The sequence below is a fragment of the Urocampus carinirostris genome, chromosome 8 (genome assembly GCF_059441175.1).
Source record: "Urocampus carinirostris isolate Australia breed hairy pipefish chromosome 8, RoL_Ucar_1.0, whole genome shotgun sequence".
Lineage (NCBI taxonomy): Eukaryota > Metazoa > Chordata > Actinopteri > Syngnathiformes > Syngnathidae > Urocampus > Urocampus carinirostris.
In genome coordinates, this window is record NC_142356.1 from 34,716,253 (window position 1) to 34,729,963 (window position 13,711).

The window sequence follows — 13,711 nt, forward strand, 5'->3', positions numbered from 1 at the left end:
TTTAGTCCATTTGAGACTCTGTTTGTATTCTATCATGTGATTTGTAACACTCATTTTCAGTTGCATTTTACAAAACAATGAAATCTAGTGGCCCATTGATAAACACTGTCCCTTTACTGAAGAAACAAGACAAAATATCATACTATAAGAAATTCCAACCTTAAAATGAGCACCTTATTTATGACTTGAAAGGAATAGCGTGGCCTGTGCTTTTAAGTGTACTGTATTTATCTTAACAACTCAAACGAAACCTGTTTACAAACTAACAAAAAGTAGTGACGCATGCTCCTGATCTCATGACCGGTCATGCATTTCTTGTTGAACTAATTTTCAGGTGGAATTGTTCCAGTTGAGAAGAGGAATTTACTGACAATTTGACTTAATCTCATGGACCTTTACAGTCTCCATGTGAAACATGTGTGAAAAGGTAGCATGGAATGTGTGAAATGGGAATAAATAACACAAGGTGTTTCGTGACTGACAGCTTTAGTTCAGCAGCGGTTATGGTTTCAAAACATCTACAATGGGAGAGGTTGAAAGTGAGCAATTTTTCAGATTTATTTCCGCAATATGCGCCGCGAGCTAGACTGATGTTTATTGTAATTTTAAATGTAGTTGCAAGACATCCATCCGTGGATTTAAATGTCGGAAGAGGTTTTTCTTTCCCTAGCAACTTTATACGGTATAGAATTAATCTATTCATAAATCACATCTACCCAATTGACATGGGGTAGAAGGCTATACAGTATATATGTTTGGGGTTTTTGGGTGCCCATTTATTGCATGATGTCAAGTCCCTTTAGGTGTGGATCATGTTATGACATGTTTATTTCTCAACCTACGACTATTTAATCAAATACATGTTATTTTTATAATTCATGTAATTTTGCTTATCATCTAAGTCATACCCTTTTTCTGATACATTAATTTTAACACTAGAGCCAATTTTTCCCTCTAATTTTCCACGGGTCTGAGCGTTCACACAAAGTCGGTGAGCAACGCTTGAAACAACAGTGAGCAACCATAATCCCAATTGTGCCAAGATAATTCATTATCAAATGTCCAAAATTGACATCAAGTTACATTTTGTTGAGTTTCCGGCAATGCAAAATTATTTTTCTCTTTTGAATGAATTGACTAATGTACTATTACAAACATTGTACGGCCTACAAACGTCGTTTGTTCTTACAATTCATTCACAAGATATCCATTTCTTTTTATTTCCTGTGATATTTTGTCGCATAATATTAACATTTTTGGGGGCTTATTTAGTCGGTTGTAAGATACAGAACTGTACTTAATCACATTTTTTAGTGTAAGTACAATGTTGGCAACAAGATTCACTTGATATAATTGGAAATTATTTGAATGCAACACAAACTTTTTTCTTCTTTTTTTCGTGTTTTTGTCTACTTTTTTTAAAATTCCTTTATAAAAATCTCATTTTGTTTATTTTTTGTGAGCTGTCACTTTTTTTCTTTTTGTTCTCTATCTACTTTTTTCCTACATTTCTTTCTTTTCTTTTTTTCTGGCTTTTTTCTAAATTTTTCTTTCTTTTTTTCTCTTCCTTTTGTTTCTTTTTTTCTCAGCTTTTCACTACTTTTTCATATTGGTATTTTTTTTCTTTTTTGTTCTATTCCCCCCTTCCTTTAAGTCATTTTGTGCATAATTTTACATAATATTTGGTCATGTTGGGATTAAAGAAGCAAAAACAACCTGAAGAGCCATTTAGGACCCTTGTGCGCTGGCTAGATTTTCTTGTGCACTGAGAATGTGCGAGCAGTGCGCAATTGCGCACGTGCGCAGCTAAGAGGGAACAATGCTAGAGCCCATTTGTTTTTTATTTAGATTTTTGGCTAGAAAGCTGAGACGACATGAATGAAAGAAGCTCATTGTTAGGGCATGTGCAATTTTGCATGTAAAGACGCTGCCCTACTTACGATCGAGATAGGTTCCAGACGATAGTTCATCAGTAGAATTTCTTCGTAAGTTGCTTCAATGGTATATTTTGTATGTCTAAGGTTTATAGATGTATGTTTGAGGCTTTGTATAAGTAAACTGTATTGTTTTCTTCTAAAAAAATAAACATTTCATAAAATAATATGCTCTATAAAGAAAGTCTAAAGTTAAGTTTTACTTACTTTTGGAAGATGAGCTTCAAGGGGTAGGTAACTTCCTCCTACGTGGTAGAAAGTGGCCGAAAAAAAGTGATCCAACCATTTTCTCAACCGCATCAAGCTTTCCTATTGCACTTTAATTTCAAAAGAAATGACTCGCCTCTTATTTACACTTCACACCAACCATTTTGAATGGATGCACGAGATAATAAACAAAAAAAATGTCAACGTTCTTAGCGCACAGGAGATACAGTATGTTTACACACAAAGTAGGAAGAGGAAACGAATTTCTTCTTTGAGGTGGATGTTGGGTTAGCTCTCATAGCGCCACACACCAGTAGCAGCGGTGTCTGTCCCTTCCTGTCCAGTAACGACCCCATCTGTCCGATATCCCTCGGGCAATTGGAATCGTTCTCGTCGGTCTCTGGCTTCCTGTCCTTCCACACCAGACCGGGTTCCTAACGTGGATGACTCCCCATTTCCCGTAAAATAAAAGGCTTGTGTGAGAACATCACACAATTGGGTCCTGTTTCTTTTCTGGGTCCTGAGAACAGTCCTGTACTCGTAAAAAGGTGCATTCAATACAAAATCTATCTTACAAGTACTACTATTTTTTGATACCCCCCAAAAAATGTTCGTATCTACCGTTTTTCGTACGTCGAATGCTCGTAACTGCACAGTAAGGTATGTGAACACACATATCTGAGATTTTCCAATCCATGACCTGGTTGGTAGAAAAAAGAGATGACGATACAAAGACTTATCCTCCTTTTTTCTTTTGTTATTTATAAAGACGTATGTTTTGTGGGCTGTTCCTGGACAGCACATTACATCTTGGGGGATTTTAGATGTGCTTCTGGGATCATGACTGGGAGCGTGTCGACAAACTCCAAGTAAAAGCATCTACAACAATGGTGGAAAACATAGCTGCTTCCTGTTCTGGATTCTGATTTGTTTTTTTGTTTATGTTTTCTATCATAAAGCCACTGTACTCATAATGTTGGGTCATTTTGTCTGAGTCAATGTTGGGCAAAAAGTCAACAACCAGAATATTTGTGTTGTTTAAATCGTGTTAATTAATTCACATTCGGGTCACAATCGTATCCACTTATGTATCCTTACCTGTGGCGTGCCATGGAGTTTACAACTACACCTTCAGCAGTTTACACTAAAATAATGAGACATTCTAATTGGGTTTAATCGTGCCAAATGGGTAACGATTTCCATGTGGATTACCATTTGTTGTAGAATACTGATACACTCTTTACTTAGTGAGTAGTTATTCACCTCTCTGGTGGCAAACACTACATTAATGATCCGACAGTATTACATTCAAACACGTGGACCAATTAACTCAGTATTTTCAGACAATACAATCTGAAACACACATTGTCCCGGTGATTACAAGTTTCTTTCCCTTTCAAGGATCCCAGTAGTGCCAGCTTTATTTCTCACAGAATAATTAGTTTGAGTTAGATGTCAAACCGGTTAATTATCATGATTAACATTTAGTTGAAATAATAGTGAGTGGAATTAGAGGAACCTTAAACCGAAGGCACACACTCTACATGCGTTTGTCAGAGAGAGAGATGAGCATAATCCATTTAGTGGGAGGCAAAATACCCGATGGTTTCATTCGCAAGGACAAAGTGAGGATGGAAGATAGTGAGAGAGACGGACGAGGAAGACAGAGTACCTCTGAAAAGATAAATTATTTTCTTTGCGGTATTACATGCTAGAGAAGATTTGTTTCATGGACTTTCTCATTTTATCAAGATGGGTGATACTGGGAATTTTGGTATTAATCCGATCCAAGTAATCAAATGCTTGTGTCGGTCGATACCAATACAATAATTTTTGCTTGCAACTGCCATGATGATTGGAGAAATGAACCCTGCCCTACTTGAGTTAGTTTTACAACTAAGATAAACACAGTACAAAGATTTTAGGCACCAAAATGTTTTATATCTAATGTAATAATTACATTGCAAACTTTAACAATTTAAAATAATAAACAGAAATATTTATATTACTACTCTACCAGAAACAATCCAAACAAGTCAAACCAAAAATCAGCAAAGTTACAAAAATATAAATATTGTATAAAAATGTAAACTAAATAACTAGAATACCTTCCATTGCACAATATTTTTAAAATAAAGTTAAAACGTCCCGATTCAAGACCGGGTGGAAACATGTGTTATCCTGGTAAGGGATGCCTGCCACCAAGCTGTACTTGCCCAAGAAACACCTCAGGGAATGGTGGCCCTATCACCTTAGTGATGAAGGGATCCAACCAACCAACCAAAGCAAATAAAAAGTCAATTGTCTCTTATTGGTTCTGTTGCCCTAGTGACAGCGGATTCATAGATTTAGGTTTGATTTTATGTGAGTATGTGGTGTTGCCAGAGTAGCAGGGCACTTTACCTCACCTGACATTTCCATTTGGGATAGTTAGAAAAAAAGTCCACACCGCGTTGCGCTTCCTGTTTGCGTTTGTCATTGTACTGCTTCTGGTAGGAGTAGTTGCATAGATTTGGGCCTCCCCTCTGAAATGCTGAAAGTTGCCTGTTATTCAGCCATACACTTAAGAGTGGAGCGAGACACAGATCGGCTGTACTACATACAAAGAGACAATGCGCTTTCGTGAAATTAATGGAAGAAGGAAGTATCAATCCCAGGACAGTAGTATCGACCCGATACAAGTACTTGCTTGTATCGATAATATCGATATGTGAATCGATCTGCCTACACCTAATGAACAGTGCTAATTTATTCAGTACATGTAGCAGATGGAAAAAAAGTTCAATCAAAAAGATTTTTGATACACAAATTGTCCTGATACCAACAAAGACTTCCATGGTCAGGCCTGTACTGGCAATCGGGTTGTCCGATGGGAAGCAACTGTGTTCACACCCAAACTGCACATATCTCATTTCAAGCTATGTGTTTCTATGAAAATACTACTATAACTAGAAAAAAAACGTGACGCCATACTCAATAAAACTCCACTTTGTGCTGTGTAGTTTTGCACAGGGAATACAACTGTGCTCTAAATTAAAACAGAAGAGGGGTGATCAACTTACGCTGGACGACGGATCGAGAATGACAAGTTAAGCATTGGGTTTCCAGACTCGGACATCAGCCGGCCACATGGAAAAATCACAGTGACATGTTTTCCCTTAATTTGTCTCAGGGGCTGTCAACTTGCCTCTTTTTAACTTTTGATGCAAACCAGAGTCCAACAACCCAGCCGTGAAAACTAGTCTCTTAAAAAAACTAAAAACTAAAATTAAAAACGTGCAAACCAGCTAGATTTTTATTATTTAAAGTTGAATCACACTAATGTATAGTGGAATTAATCTTGTTTTTGGTGAGTTTGCGTTTTTATTTTGATGATTATTGAGTTTTTGGTAGCATTGTTACAGTAGCATTACACACTACTTTCTCCATGATTACTCCCTTGATTTTAATGTTTACCAACTTACATAATTGCACTTTAGCATTGAATTCTGCTTCTGTTAAGGTATTTTATGGTAGCATGTCCGCATTTTTAATATTACATTGGGTTATTTATGGGTTGTGGGTTATTTATATAGGGCAGCACGGCGAGGCAGTGGTTAGCGCGTGTGCGGCACCATTCTGAGGTCATGAGATCGAACCTCCTGTGTGGAGTTTGCATGTTCTCCCCGTGGTTGCGTGGGTTTGCTCCGGGCATTCCGGTTTCCTCCCACATTGCAAAAACAGGCATTTCAGGTTAATTGGCTGGTCCAAATTGTCCCTAGGTGTGAATGAGCGGGCGAATTGTCTGTCCCTGTGTGCCTTGCGACTGGCCAGCAACCTGTTCAGGGTGACCCCTGCCCACTGCGCGAAGGTAGCTGGAATGGGCTCCAGCGTGCCCGCAACCCTAATGAGGATAAGCGGTGCAGATAATGTTGGGGTTATCTATAGATATATATCTTTTGGATTTTGTAATTTTAGTTACTGATAAATAATTACCCTTAAGGATGCTCCAAGCAACGTTTTGTTGTTTTTTTGACAATGAAAATACATATTCTTAATGTGAAACTAAAGATAGGCATTATGTGTATTTTTGGTAAACTGAATCATCAAAAAAGGAGAAAAAACGATTCAAGACATGTGGTTATCATATCAGCAAATCTTATTTGTATCTTGTGATTGTTTTATTCATCATATTTGCCAAATTTAAAATTTAACAGGGAATTAAACAACTTCTGAGCTATGACAATTGGATTTTGACGCAAAAGGTTCGCCCACCCCTGGTCCAAAGTCATGATGTAATTTTTTTTTTATATCTCAGCAAGCTTTACCTTTGTTAAAAGAGAACATTTCCTTCTAAAACGAACAAGTGGAAAAAAACATCCCTGCTGGATATTTTTTAGTGGCCCAAGTAAAGTCATATCAAGAAAATAGTACCTGTTACTATGCTGACATTTTGTCAATATTGCCAATTGCAAATGAGTAATTAGAATTTTGGGTCCAACTTTTGAGGGCATTAGAAGTTAATCAACCCAAAGACACAATTATCAGCATCTGTCCCCTAAAGTGGGATTATTTCAACTCTAAAACCTTCTACTTTGTCTGATCTAAGTTCCCTGTGGAAACGACAGTTCATGTCAGGTCCCAAAATCCCCCATTTTGTTATATCTCTTCACAGCTTGGGGTGATTAGAAAGGTTTGAGTAGTAAACAGAAGTCGGGATCATGTTGTCATGGGGTCATGCCAGTCCAATCTCTGTACTTGACTGCCTGACCTGACGTGTACCCTCTTGCTGGTCTGAAGAAGGTCTAAGCTGTCTGATATCACCATATGCTAGTCCCCACTCTATGGCCCGTGGGCCACATAAAGCCTACCTCCACATTTTATCTGGCCCCCTAAACAATTCCAGAGAGCATTTTGACGGTTTATTTTCATATTTATGATATTTACATTTATTTATTTATTTTTTCAACAAAAAACAAACTCATAGCTCGAGTTTTAACATGATTTAAACATGTGTCGCATCGGTGAGAGCATCAAAACCGTTAACACAGGACCAACATTAATGTAGGCCTTGGTTCTCAACTGTTCTGACATGAGGACTCACCATTCAACCGTACTCTTTGACCCAAATCAAGAAAACAATTCCACTGTTTTACGCCGACTTTATAGTTTTTGGGTATGTTGTTTCATACTGATCAAGTGCCGTTGGAAGGTAAAGGGGTTAAGGTACCATATATTATCAACAGGGTTGAGTAGGGTTACTTTAACTTGATTACTTTCAAATACTTTTGGATTACTCCGACACCAAATTTGCTAATAAAAGACAAAAGAAACTAAATAGGAATAAAATGATGACTCACAACACGTGGTAAGCTTTCTCTCCTGGCTTTGATCTCTTTGATCTCCGGCAAAACTAACATAAAATGTGACAGAAACAAAATGAAAATAAATCCAAACAGCATGCCAACATCATTTTTGCCTTTCCATGTATTCCGTTACTCCCTCAAGCCAGCACAGAATTTTTTAATTTTATTCATATTTAGTTTCTTTTGTCTTTTATTAGCATATTTGGTATTGGGGTAATCCAAAAGTAAATGAAAGTAATCAAATTAAAGTAACCCTACCCAACCCTGATTATTAAAACTCTTTCTGTGTACTATCTTTCTATGTAAATCTCATGTTTCAATGTGGGCACATGCAGCTTGTAGTCAGGTGCGGCTTATGTATGTAAAACATGTTTATTCTTTTTAAAATGTACGGTGTGTGGCTTATAGTCAGGTGGAGCCTATATATGTACACATTTTTTTGCTTTAAAAGTTAATGGGTGCAGGGTAAAATAAGGTACACTCTATAGTTTGGAACGCATATAAATGAAAATGGAGAGGCACTATTTCATACAATCCTGTAATGTTTGCTGATTCGGGGCACCTGCTACTGCCCCGTTGGCGCCAACAGCCCTAGTTGCTGATTGGCTCCCTGACTTTTTTTAAACCCCCGTCTTCCAAGAGGAAGCTTTCAGACCGTCTGTGAGCCTATGATTTCAGCAAGCTCTGTAGTATCCGACATTCTCCTGCCCTGTTTTCTCCTGCGTGATACCTGTTGCCAACCTGTTTCTGGACCCGTTTCTACCCTTGGTCCTCCGTCCCGGCCATCGACCTGTTTTCCCGCTGCCTACGACTACCCTCGCTCGACACGGAAATGCCACTTCCGCGTTCCTGCCATCAGCTACCCGTGACCAACGATCATTGGATCGTGGAAACTCTCGTTCTCAATAAAACTGAGCAAAACGAACGGTATTGGGTCCTGTATCCGTTTCTGGCTTGTGACAAATCTGCCACTCATCATTTTCAATTCAGACATTGTGTTAATAAATTATTTGCTTTTGGATAACATACTTTTTTCTTACCCGTATAAGAACACAAAGTTTGGTTGCACATTATAGATGAGGTTGTCCTGGAGTATATCACCGCAAGTGTGCAATGTCGTAAAACATTGGACGCAACAGGAATCAAAGCCAGGTGCTGAGAGCACCGATTCTTAACCATATACATAATATATGAAAAGGCATTTATTTTTATCTCATTATCACACCATTTTTAAGATACCAGAGATGAATGTTAGATAATGGACAAAACTGAAATTTGTCCTGGAAGATAAACGCTAAAAAGCATGACAAAGTAAGCACATGTATGGTGTGTCTGATGATGACTCGATCTTCGCATGATATTAAATCAATGCACTGTAATTTTTATTTTGGTGTTGTGTTCATAGTTGACATAGTTAATAAATTATTTAAATTATAGCTGCACATATTTAACAATGTTTTTCATTTACAATGCTAAGCTTGAGTTGAGGAACAATTGTATACCATTTTTATTCAAAAAATTTTGGTGTGCGGCATAGTTCTAAAGGTCATGAGATCAAACCTCCTGTGGGGAGTTTGCATGTTCTCCCCGGGCATTCCGGTTTCCTCCCACATTCCCAAAACATGCATTTCAGGTTAATTGGCCAGTCCAAATTGTCCCTAAGTGTGAATGAGTGCGCAAATTGTCTGTCCCTGTGTGCCCTGCGACTGGCTGACAACCGGTTCAGGGAGTCCCCGGCCCACTGCACGAGGATGGCCAGGATGGGCTCCAGCACCCCCGTGACCCTACTGAGGATAAGCGGTGCAGATAATGGATGGATGGATGGTGCAAGTCATACACCAGCACATTATACACAAAAAATACGGTACCTAAAATTCTGTTTTTCGTGTCTACAAAGATAATCTATTTCTAATGAAGAGAAATTGTTCTAAATGTGAGGCCTTGGCTTCGGGGGGTAAGCCGGTCTTCTCAAGAACCTGAGGGTCCCCGGTTCAATTCCTATTCCCTACTTATGTTTTGTCCTTGGGCAAGACACTTCACACACTTGCCTCAGGTGCCACTGTGTGTAAAAGGTGCCAATGATCAGTGGTGGTCTGGGGAGGCATGAACTGGAGGCCATACTTCCATCAATCTGCCCAAGGGAAGTTGTGATTACGTTTGAGGTTAAATGTCCCAAAGCTGTAAATGAATGTATGGATAATGTGTCCGAGTGTCCAATGGGAAAATACGTAGATCAAATGTCTCCTTACTAGATAGCTACAGTTTTAAAAAAAATGTATAAAATCTGTGTAATATTTGACCTTTGTGTTGTTTTTTTCTGTTTTGTAGCAGAAAGATGGCGGAAAATCATATGAGCTGCCTTAAAGTGTGCGTCATGTTCTGTAAGATACATTAAACAAATTTGACCGATGACTATTTAAAAATTAATCATTTATATGAGAGTCCTGAACCTTTGCTAATTATTCAAGAATTCAGTGCAAAATCACCCTATTTTTATTGATTTCGCAATGTGGTTGTTTTGAGAGTTGATGTCAAGAGTTGAAAATAGCAGCCCTGAGAGATACAGAACAGGTGGAATATATTTTCTAAAAGATACTCGACAAACACAATACTGATCAGAATCCCATGTTAAGACTAGTAGGTGAGAGAACAACATCTAGGCTGTGCTAAATACATTAATACACAATGTCCCTTTAAAAAAGCTGTTTTGGAAAAAGAGAAAATCAAAGGAGCAAAACAATGCACCGGATTTGAAAATTGTACTTCATTTTAGTATACATGTTTCCTCTTCTAGTGTCTAGTTATAGCCTCTCACTTCGATGTCGAGATAGAGTTTTGATCCGAATAAATCTTGTGTATCAAAATTCTCCTGTCTCGAGCAGCTTGGGTAAAGAGGTATGCCTGTGTAAAGAAAGACATTAAAAATAATAAATATGAATATTTTTTTCTCAATACAATGCAATACTTACAAATGAAAAATAAATATGTTTTTGTGTTTACCTACTTATTGTTCCTGTAAACGTAGGATCATCCATGTAGGGCGGACAGATGGTTTTCCTAATTTTCTAACAATAGAATGCAAAGCTTCTGCGAAAAAATCTCCTAAAGTGGTCTTTTGAAGTGGTGATCAAGATGCAAAATTGGACGTCTGTGCGTGTCAGGTTGTGTGTGAAATGGGTTATATCTTCTCATCTGGTCTTGGCGTTTTGGAGTCAACCTTGTTTTCTTTTATCTCCTCCTTTGCCTCACAAGTTGCTCGTACCATCTGGCATCAGACTTTGAAAACAAGGCCAGGTTTCTCCCACCAGAATGCTATGAAAATATACGCGAGAAGCCCAGTCATCCTGTCGTTCTCTCTCAAGTCAGAGAGGGGCAAGCAAAAGATAAAATAATTGTTGAATTGAACGGACTTCTTTGGGTCAGGGTCAAAAACACATGGTTTTTCAACCCTTTTTCATGATGTAGCTGCAACGAATTATGGTTTCAGCCAAACACCCCTCCAAACAGGATTGTTTTAAACTGTACACTAAATGTCCCAAAAACATCTTCCCATGGGATACAATTTTATTCATTTTTGCAACAATTTTGGAAGGGTTAGGTCCTAAAAAGTAATGAGCAAATATCTTTAAGTATAAACCATTATGCTTTTTACGTTTTGTAATTGTTTTTCTACAAAATAACAATAAGATATGTTTTACATGCCCAAGCATCTTTCCAGAAAATACAAGCATTGTATACTAAACCTGTAAATGTTTGTTTTTGTTTGTTTGTTTGTTTTTTGCAAATAAATACCTTAGGACTGTTTATCCAACCAGACCACATAACACAATACAATTGTGTTTTCTCTTTAAAAAGAACAAATCTTTGACAGTAGCAAGACGGCATACATTTAATCTATTGGCATTTAATTTAACATAGATTTGATTTAGCTGTTGGTTCAGCCAATCACATTTCGAATTGGTTCACATGGGAGTTCTGGAAGGCCAAGAGTAACACTACCCCTTTCTCAAACACAGAGGGCGGTAATTTACTGCAACGATCAGTTTCTTAAAAAAAAAAAAAAAAAAAAAAAACTTACAAGAAAACCTGAGAGAAAAAAATTGAATTTTGTAAAATAATGTATTTCAAGCAGAACTTGCACATCAGTGTTTTTTTTTTAATTTACTTTATTACCTCCGATATCCAAACGATGTTTTCCATAAATACAAGGGCTCTTTTCCATCACCATAGCGATAACGTTCATGCATTAAACGTCAACTGTCTTTACCCCAATGATCATGGGGGACTTCATCTTTTTTAGAAAGAAAATTTATAGCAACTATCTGTACTTATTAATATCCTCTGTACCCTGCCCACACTGCTTTAATATGCTTTCTCGGTATATGGGGCACCGCCGAGGTCACCTACAGTCTCTCATTTGCTGGATACAGGAAGCAAAGGAGGGGCTTCCTTGGCGTATGGACACAGAAAGTCCTTCCAGCTTATGGTAATTTGTCATACTGAAATGATTTCCAGAGGCTTGATACTGACTGATCACCTGCAGACATCCATTATAATGTATATACATATCTCATCTCATCTCATCTCATCTCATTAGCCGTACCGCTTATCCTCATTAGGGTCGCGGGGGGCTGGAGCCCATCCCAGCCATCTCCAGGCAGTGGGCAGGGGACACCCTGAACTGGTTGCCAGCCAATTGCAGGGCACACAGGGACATAGAACATACAAACTACACACAGTAGTAGTATGCCAGATTTGGCCGGTCCAAATTGTCCCTAGGTGTGAATGAGCGAGTGAGTTGTCTGTCCCTATGTGCCCTACGATTGGCTGGCAACCAGTTCAGGGTGTCCCCTGCCCACTGCCCGATGATTGCTGGGATGAGCTCCAGCACCCCCACGACCCTACTGAGGATAAGCGGTGTAGCTAATAAGATGAGATGAGACATGTAAATACGAATTGTTTAATATTTTATTCAAAAATATATATGTATATACGGGCAGCACGGCGGCGCAGTGGTTAGCGCTTGTGCGGCACAGTTCATGTCATGGGAACCTGTCGTGGGTTCAAATCCAGCTCCAGACTTCCTGTGCGGAGTTTGTATGTTCTCCCCGTGCTTGCGTGGGTTTCCTCCGGGCACTCCGGTTTCCTCCCACATTCCAAAAACATGCATTTCAGGTGAATTGGCCGGCCCAAATTGTCCCTAGGTGTGAATGAGCGAGTGAGTTGTCTGTCCCTGTGTGCCCTGTGATTGTCTGTTAACCAGTTCAGGGTGTCCCCTGCCCACTGCCCGATGATTGCTGGGATGGGCTCCAGCACCCCCGCGACCCTACTGAGGATAAGCGGTGCAGCTAATGAGATGAGGTATTTACATGTTTTGCCACTGAGGAACAGTGCTTCTAAAAATGTTCTTTGTAAGTATGGCACTGAATGAGGTATGATCCATCAAGTACTTTCCGAGACTATAGGCATTTGAAGAGGGGTCAACTATTTTAAAAACCCTGTACTAAGACCATTTGAGCTTGAACGTTTCAGAAATAACAGTTTCGTCACACAATTTCGCCTAAATCAAAACTGCCGAAATAGGTTTGATCCAGGTCTAAATTCTATGATCACATACTAACAAGGAACGCGAGGACAAACAAGGAAAATATTCAATTCAGATCACTCATGACTTGTTTGTCAACTTTCTGATCCTGACTGTGAAACTCCAAACTTTCCTGTTTTGGAGCCCGTTACCATTTGAATAACCTGCTCTCTTTTTCATTGACAGTATTTGGATTGTCAGTGTTTTCACTGTGCGAGAGAGGCCATGGAGTATGGCAGCGCTGCTGTGCAACGTCAATTTTGCCCGTCCGCTGCTGTTCTTTAATTGCTGTGGTTTTATAGTGGGTCAGGCCGCTCCTTACTAGGCCTGGCTGTAAAAAGGACCTTCACATTGCTCTCTCTGTCTCTTTTTTTTGCTCTCTGACACTTTCACACTTCAAGGAACACCATCTCTGTCTCTCACACGCACAGACGAACACAATCTCTGTTTGGTATCTGAAAAAGAGCAATAGGAAATATGCATGTTGTTTAAGAAAGTAACTTGCAGCAACATTTACATTCCGTTTATAATTATATTTACTGAGGAAGTAATGCTATAATATTTTAACAACACTAAATAAACCTTACATGATAGTAAGTCCTTGATTTAGCAACAACTTGTGTTATTTTCATCTCCAGCGA